The following is an 8,730-nucleotide window of genomic DNA, read 5'->3' on the forward strand; positions in this document are numbered from 1 at the left end:
ACACACATTTTCTTGAGCAATTCTCTACTTCTCCATGAGTTAAAAGAAAGCATGGATAAAATGTTGCATAATTGACACCGTGGCAGATTAATCTCTAGTTCAACATTAATCCACTGTTCCGACATCATTATTCTGGTCATCATGCTGTTGTTATTGTTGGTGTGTGTGTGTGTGTGTGTGTGTGTGTGTGTGTGTGAATAAAATAGGTAATGAGCACTTATTGCAGAGACAATAAAAACACTGCATGTGTCATTATCCCCATAGGTTCCAATTAGCAGTGTTGGAACTGTACCCAACTGAGGTGGCTGCTGCCTAGCTCTATTTTTAAACTTGGATGCTTTCTATTTTTTCTCCTGTTGCATCTCTACAGTGCTAGCTGCTGACTAAGGAATGCACTTAATAAGACACACTGCACACTTGGGTGCATAAGGTCTTAAGTGAATATTAGTTTGGCTTAAACCTCACCCTTAGCAAGTGCTACACTGGTGACAGTAGTGGGATGGCACTGATAGTCTAATCTAGTCCAGTCATGATTATTTACATAGCCCTTCTGAAAGGGCTTTACAAACCATCATATACATACATCACTACCATACTTTTGACCGAGGGCTGCCAGAGCCGGGGCCAGTTGCTCGGTTGACAAGGGCCAAGGGGAAAACACCCCTCACCGAATACCTTTTGACCTTCGCCAAGTCCCTTGCAGAGAAAATCTAGCCAATGGCATGATGTCTGAGCCCATATTAGTTGAAAATATGGGGTCACACATGATAGAACATTTCTTTGTTGAGCACTTAATTTACTCCATGATGGACAGAATGCTTTCAGCCCTTCTGCCTTCGTCAGTGTCTAATAGTAACTAATCATTTTCCTCTATATTAAGGGAAACTTAATTGTCACATCAGGTGTACGGAAAGACACAGGTGATGTCATCATCTCTTCAACATGATCTCGTTACAACATTGAATCAACAAAAATAAATTACTCCAAAGTATTTCATATATATATATAAACGGCTTTCAAAATACTCTATACAACCCTAAGACCAGCCCATTTTACCCAATGTCCCTTGGAGCGTGTTACAGTTTGGAAATGGTCATTTGTAGAGAGAAGCGTGAATGTAGATGTGCTCTTCCATTGAAAGTCATAATGTAAAAGTTGTGTAAAGACTCTTGAGGGAAAGGAAGAGCAGATCCTGGAGCTGCTTGACTGACAATGCATTGGAGACTGACTTTATGTGGCTGTGGGGAAAGTACCTAAGGTTTTTCAGGGGAATTGCTCATTCAGAACTGTGACCGTGACTACGAAATAAATATAATTCATTGTGAATGATCATACAAAACTTCCATGAGTCCATGAAGTTGGTTTCCCCTTCATTGTCGACGGAGCGGCTCCAGGCCCGACAGATGACATTAAACATTAAAGAGCTTGACTTTCTTGTTTCTAGTTTTTGGAGAGAGTTGTTTATGTTGTGGACTGAGCTGTCCAGCACTGCAGGAATACAACATGTGTTTGAGTGGATGTTCCCTTTATGTTTGAAATAGAAGTCTGCAGGTTGCATCATAGAAAGTTGGAAAATGCTAAGTGCTGTTGAACCATATCTCCAGGAGATGTCAGCAAATATCTACAGTACGTACAGTAGATGTCTGGCCTGTATCAGAGAGACAAGGTTATAATAGAGTGCAGCTTAAAGAGCCTTTATCCTCACTGAGAGCCAGAATGCATTTGTGTATCTGTATATTGAGATTGAGTGAAGTTACATAAAGGAAAAGCTCCTGCGTCAAAAGCTACAATGTAGTATATTTTTTTCTGAAGTATCTATTGGCCCTGTACCTTTCTCTTACTGATATTTCAAGTATACACAGAATATCAGTGATTTGATACCTGAAACACTGAATCTAGTCTTCTGTTGCTTTGCCGGCCTACAGGTTTTTGCCAAATCTATCCGTTCAATTTATGCTGTAACCCTCCTCTCCAAGACACACCCGTCCCCTCCAACGCCTTCCCGCTGAAAACAAGAGCATAATTACTGGGGCAGCTATCAGCGTGCTAACCTGCTGTCAAATCAGCACAGTGCGCCGGCAGCTAACCTGTAGTCAGAACACATCGGTGCGGTGTTTCTTTGGGTCCAACAATAGCATCTATTCCCCCGTGGCAGTGCCAGCCAGTCAGCACGCCGTGGCGTTCAGCAAAGGGCTTCAGAGCTCATCAAACTCAAAACCCACAGAAACAACGCTCTGAATCAATTTAACCCAAATTCTGGGGAGTGCACCAAGCTGTGGGCTCAAGCAGCTTTTCCATTTAGGCATCAGTGACCAGGGCCGCTCGGGTGCCGGCTCCCGGTGACCTGAGAGAGGTTCATCTGAGGGAGGGCGTATTTCCCCCGGATGCCCCCAGGACCCAAACATTAAACCCCCCACATAGACTTTCATCCTGACTGGAGCACCGTGGCCAAATTAAACCGACACAAAGGACAGTGTGTGTGTGTGTGTGTGTGTGTGTGTGCGAGCGAGTATAGGCACCCCTTAGCGTTGGAACTTTGATCCTTTCTGCTGCTCAGAGGGAAATGCTGTGTGTCTCACTGTTTTGAACTTCAATACACACGACTCCAGCAGCTGCCAAGCAATTACAGGAGGCCCGCTCTCGAGGCCCGTACCATCAGAAAACAATTCCAGCATCCCATTTTTTTTTTTTTGCGTTTTGCCAAAGAATGACATAATAAAATATGAATGAGGAATATGGTTGGTGCCTCGGCTCTCCGTGTCTGGAAGGTCCAGGTGGCGTGGTAAAGACAATCCGTCTCCTGACCGCGGTACCCAGCTGGGATGCTGAGGGCCAGATGGTCTGCTCACAACAGGTAATCACAGCCAGCATGCTGATACACTGACATCCACACAAATGGGTTACCAGAACTACCCGGAGCATTTGGGATGCTGTGATAGTACCCTCTCCCTGCCAGTCCCAGGGGCTTTTACTGTCGAGTCTGGCACCGGTTCTGCGCATTAAAAGTAGTGGAGTATTGAAAAGTAGCTCGATGTTGGAGGGGCATCGCTGATCGTATGGATTTTTTGCTTCCACTGCGCTTACATATTACACATTTTTTAATTCATTTTTCATCCGAATATCGATGTGACTATGTATGTTTTATTTGTTGTAGAAAGAAACCCACCTGCCCTGTCAATCAGTTTCTTCTTCATTATCACCTTTAAAGCCATAATGCTGGTAACAGACTTATATGAAAGGGATATTTTAAAGAAGCTTCCAAGTTGAATATCATTAAAGCACTACTATAATAAAGGATAAGCACTAAGAAATCAGGGTTTAGCTACTGTATTAGTACCAAACACCACACTGTTCCCCTGTAGAGTTACCTTCACACTCCCACCGGTTGGGTTTTCCACTTGCATGCATTCATTGAATTCATTACTTTGAAAGGATTTGGTTATTATTTATAGTGTTGGAATAAAATGTTTAAAAAAAAAACTGTATGCGTGGCATAATAAGTGGACCTACGAAAAGGTCGGAGTCCTTTGCGCAGTGCTTTCCAGGTGAGGAAACTAAAGTTTGGAGTACCAGTCACGTAAGTGGGGGAAGGTTTTCGGTGTGTAGTCAGTGGAGGTAATTTCATGGGCTGGAGTGACTGTTACCGTGTTACATAAAGATGTAGATTCAGCCTGGGCTGCATGTAGGCCTCCATGTACTCCATGCAGACGGTCCTGCCGAGGAAAAATTCTCATACCAAAGTCTCACCCAAAGCAACGGCATTCATTTTTAATGGTGCGCGGGAATTCATTATCATTATGTATAATAATCATATATATTAGCAATAAGGGCTAATGCGTTGCTGTCAGCCTACTTGAGATAAATCCCTCCAGTGTGATACAAACAGCTCTATATTGCACACACCTCCCCCAGTCTCTAACTCGCTCCCCCTCCCTCCCTCTCTGCCTCTTTCAGCTCACTGAACTGAGTGAAATGTCTTTCCGACTAAATGATTTTTTTTTTTTTTTTTTTTTTTTTTTTTGCACGGTGGGAACGTTGCCATGGAGACAGCAGTTCCCCCCCTCCCCTCCTCCCACCACTTCTCTCTCTCTCTTTCTCTCTCTCTCTCTCTCTCTCTCTCTCTCTCAGCGGTCCACAGCATTAAAGCAGTGCTAACCGGCGTGTTGTCACATGTGTGTGTATGTGCGTGCGTGATGGTTGCGCGCGTGTGTGTGTGTGTTTCTCTGTGCGGCGTGCGTTCGCTCTGAGCTCAAACTGTTAACACTGTCAGTATGCTGCAGGTGCCCCATGATGAGTGTGTCTATATACAGAACTGTCCTCCTCCACCTCTGTCTCCACTTCCACACACATTCACACTCTCTGCTCTCCATTCCAGGTTTTCCCATTTTGCTGCGTCCTCTTCATCCTCCTCCTCACTGCTGGCTCTCTCCCTCTCTTCATCCTCCTTCATTTGTTTAATCCTCTCCTACTCCTCCTTCTCTGTCACATCTGAGCTCCGTCCTCCTTCTCTTTCTGCCTTTCCCACCCTCTCTCTCTCTCTCTCTCTCTCTCTCTCTCTCTCTCTCTCTGTCTGTCAGAGTGCTGGAGTTGCAGATTGCTACCGGTGGGCATTCAGTCCACACAGCAATGCACTCTTTAACAAGGGGATAATCACCGCACGACAAATAATAAGAGCATTCAGGAACCAGGGGCGACAGAGCCGGAGCAGGAGCAGGGAGGCCAGCCGGAGAGAGAGAGAGAGAGAGAGAGAGAGAGAGAGAGAGAGAGAGAGAGAGGCAGCAGGGCCAGGCAGCCGTGCTCCACTTTGCATTTAGGTAAAATGCGGCCACAATAAAGAATTCATGACAAAGTGGCTAAATAATTACACACGAGTTAATGCACAGCAGAAAGTAGGAGAGTGAGAGCGAGAAAGAGAGAGAGAGCTGCACAACTTCTGGTGATAGAAAAAAAAGTTTGGTTCAGACTGCTTCTGTCCAGGTAGAGCGTATTAAAGTATAGTGTGTGTACATTTGAAATGCCCGAGGCCATGCATTTTATATATACAGTATATAGTCTGCTGCCTGGCCTGCAGTGTGTGACAGCAGACTACACCACCTATTACTGCGAGCTGCTCCGGCTCCCAAACCCGGCGATTAAAGAGACTCAGAAAAACGAGGCTGGATGATACATATCCTTTATTTCCATTATCATTGCTTCAGCCACACCGTTACTTACACATTCACCTACATCCTGCTTCCTGGTAGAGTTGTCCTGACTGAAACAATCGCCCTGACTGAACGCCTCACTCCTGTTCAAATTCTCAGCTTTAACCCATAAAAAAGTAAACCTCTTAAATAAATTATATATATATAAAAAAAAAACAATTGAAAATTAAAAACAAGAATACCAATTCAAGGAAGATATACAGCATAAACAATGTTATTTCATCATCGTTTGTTTTTGACCACAGAGATAAACAATTGCTAGGTCTCCATTTTGTCGTCATTAGTAGTATTAGTATCAAGTTCATTGTCAGATTTTTGCTTAAAGCATCACTTATATAATTTTTCATTGCATCAAGTTGACATCATTCATGTTAATATAAGCATGCAAACACGTTTTCCCCATGACCATTCAGAACTGCACTAACACGAGAAGAGAGAGAGAGACAGACAGCCAGAGAAAGAGAGAGAGAGCAGAGAGAGAGAGGGAGGGAGGAGGGGGCGTCATACACAGAGAGAAAGAAAGAGGGCAAGATGGAGGGATGTGAGAGGGATGCAAGGGGGGGGGGGGATGTAGAGAAAAAATAGAGCGAGAAATGGATAGGTGGGGTGGGGGAGGACATGGTGGAGGAGGAGGAGGAGGAAAGGTAACATTTGCCGGAAGAGAGAGTGGGAGAACCAGTAACCAGACAGAGAGAAAGAAAGAGAGAGAGAGAGAGAGAGAGAAAGAGAGCAAAGCTTTCTGAAAAAGGAGGGAGGGAGAAAGAGGAACGGTGAAGGTGGCGGTTCCACTGCAACTTTTGTAATCCATCACCGGCCGCCGCTAAAGAGCGAGCAACACAGGGGGGCTAAATGGGGCAGAGACGAGCAGATAGAGAGAGAGAGAGAGAGAAAGAGAGAGAGACAGAGAGAGAGAGAGAGGGACCGGGAGGTGGTGGGGGAGGAGGAGGTGTTACAGGGCCTCGAGACCGATGGATCAATACCATATCTACAGGCTGATCGATTAGATCCTGAGCTGACAAGCCACACGGAACACTTGGTGGGTATGATGCGGGGGACGCGTTTGCCTCCGTTAACACCCGAGCAAAGCATATACCAGTATGTTCTCGCACACATTGCACTTCCATTGGTCCGAAGGTATAAGGGGAAAGAAACTGGATCCCCCCACCCCCACCCCCACCCCCACCCCTCTTGGAATGTGTGTGTGTGTGTGTGTGTGTGTGTGTGTGTGAGGGGACAAAAGGTGGGGAAATGGCAGCGAGAGCAATACAAGTAGCTGTAGTGAGGTGTTGAACCGTTGTTTTGCTGAGGTTACAGTAGTAGTAGTAGTAGTAGCAGTGACAGACATGGCTTTATACGTCTATATCAGTTTACACGGGGAGTGCAGAGAGTCCAGGCGCTTGTTTTTCCCCACACCTCCTCCCTGTGTTTTTCTGGCTCGTAGGGGCGGCAGGGGGATCTAAATTTGACATAATCTGTAGGCCGTAACAAATGAGCCTTCGATGTTTTTTTTTTTTTCTTTGTCGTTTTTTTTTCCTTTATTTTTTTTTTTTCCTCCGTTCCTTCTCTAGTAATTAATCAAAACACACCCAACAATTTATTTTTCAATCACTGTGCCATCTGGTTTTTCTCTCAGACATACAGTACACAAATTACTGAAAGAAGTACACGATCAACACAGTTACTTACATCAGGCAGAAGGGGAGGGAGGGGTGGGTGGGTGGGGTTGGGGGGGTGGACGGGGTTGGGGGGTGGGGGTGAATGACTGACAGCTGATTTCAGAGACGACACAGACAATACGACCTAATGCCTATGAAAGACAAACTGTTTCCCCACCTAGTGCAACGAGGCCCACACACACACATACACACACACACACACACACACACACGTACAGAAAAAAATGGTTCCTGTAAAGACACGGGACAGAAGACACGTTTGGCTCCGAGACGAGCGTTTCAGTCTGTGGATGCTGGGATTTGGGAGGAGGTGGCGGGTGGGGGGGGGGGGGGGGGGTGGAGGGCGGTCGACGAGGACGGAGAGGAGGACGGGGAGGCAATGAGCACGGAAACGTGTCACACACAAGGTCACAGTGACACACAGGCACACACACACACACAGACGCACACGAATACAAAACAAACACGCCCACAAACACGGAAACACACACTAATAAAAGCAACACGGACGTGTGTGTCCTTCTAAAAGTCTTGTCAGGGACATGATGCGGACTTGAAGACAACATTTTGCTCAGTTGAAATCGGACAATGACTTTCTGAATAAGAGAAAACAAAAAAAACAAAAAGTCCTGGAATGATAGAAAAATAAAGTATAATGGTGATATCCTTCCCCTGTGGGATACACACATCTCCAGCGAGTGCATTCAAAACTGATGCTGGTCCGGTCCTGAACACAGGTTTCATCCCGTGTGTCGTCCTCTTGGCAAAAGTCTACCAGTTTGGCCGTAAAGCCGGGGACGATCAAATAGTCTGTGTCTCCCAGAAGCCCACACCATCTCATCCTCGGTGGACTGTAAAAAACTGGCATGGATAAATTCCTCTCTTGATGGTTTTATATATATACGTATATATATATATATATATATATATGTTACACAAACCCCAAATCAAAATAATTCAAAAAATAAGAAAAGGAATTGATACTGATGAGCACCATGAGGACGGTGACAAAAAGGAATGAGGAAGAGGGACACGTTTCAAGGTTGCGTAACATGCTTCGACCAGTGAGTCCGTCCTCGTTTCTCCCTCCTCTTGACATCAATAACGACCACCGGACGCTTCGTCGCCTGTCCTCCAGAAACGTCTGGAACCGGAGGACGCCGGACCTTGAGAAGGCATCCAAAGTGGCCCGGAGAATCCACCACGGATGTTTTGTCCTGCTGAAAATACTACGTTAGATGTTTTCCTATACAGTACGCCATATACTGTACACTAATGTGGCAAAGAAAAATATCGACATAGTGTTTTTCTTCTTTTATAGTCTGTACAAGGGCATGAACCTTTGGTCCTGGTTGAAATGACCATACTAGGATGGTTTGCTTTTTCTTTTGTTTTTTTTCTTGTTTTTTTTTTTCAAGGGAGAAAAGTTTATCACATCACACTCCTCCTAGATGAAATACTACACTAATCTGAAGCACACATGAACTACGCACATACTACAAACCCTGTGTGTGTTTGTCTGTGTGTGTGTGTGTGTGTGTGTGTGAGTAATGTGTGTGTTCCTTTGCTAGATCCCAAATTTACACCTGATATCAGTTCTACCATTTTGTGTCCGTGTGTGTTTGTAAATGTGTAGTCTGATGCTCAAAGTGTAGCTCGTGATGGATGTGTTTTTTTTCCCGGCTTGGTAACGACAGCGCAGGACTTGGAGGATTCATTAGCAGGAGCAAAACAGCACTAGCAGTTGGACGTGTCTCCTTATCTCTCTTTCTTTGATGGAGAGAATTATTCACAGATGAGAGGAAAGAAAGGAAAGTCTGGAGCTGGAGCGATGATAATGACCTGAGGAG

Source organism: Centroberyx affinis, unplaced genomic scaffold (genome assembly GCF_046629955.1).
Source record: "Centroberyx affinis isolate AG114_WGS23_722 - 3 ecotype Tasmania unplaced genomic scaffold, CSIRO-AGI_Caff_v1 ptg000517l_1, whole genome shotgun sequence".
NCBI classification, from domain to species: Eukaryota; Metazoa; Chordata; class Actinopteri; order Beryciformes; family Berycidae; genus Centroberyx; species Centroberyx affinis.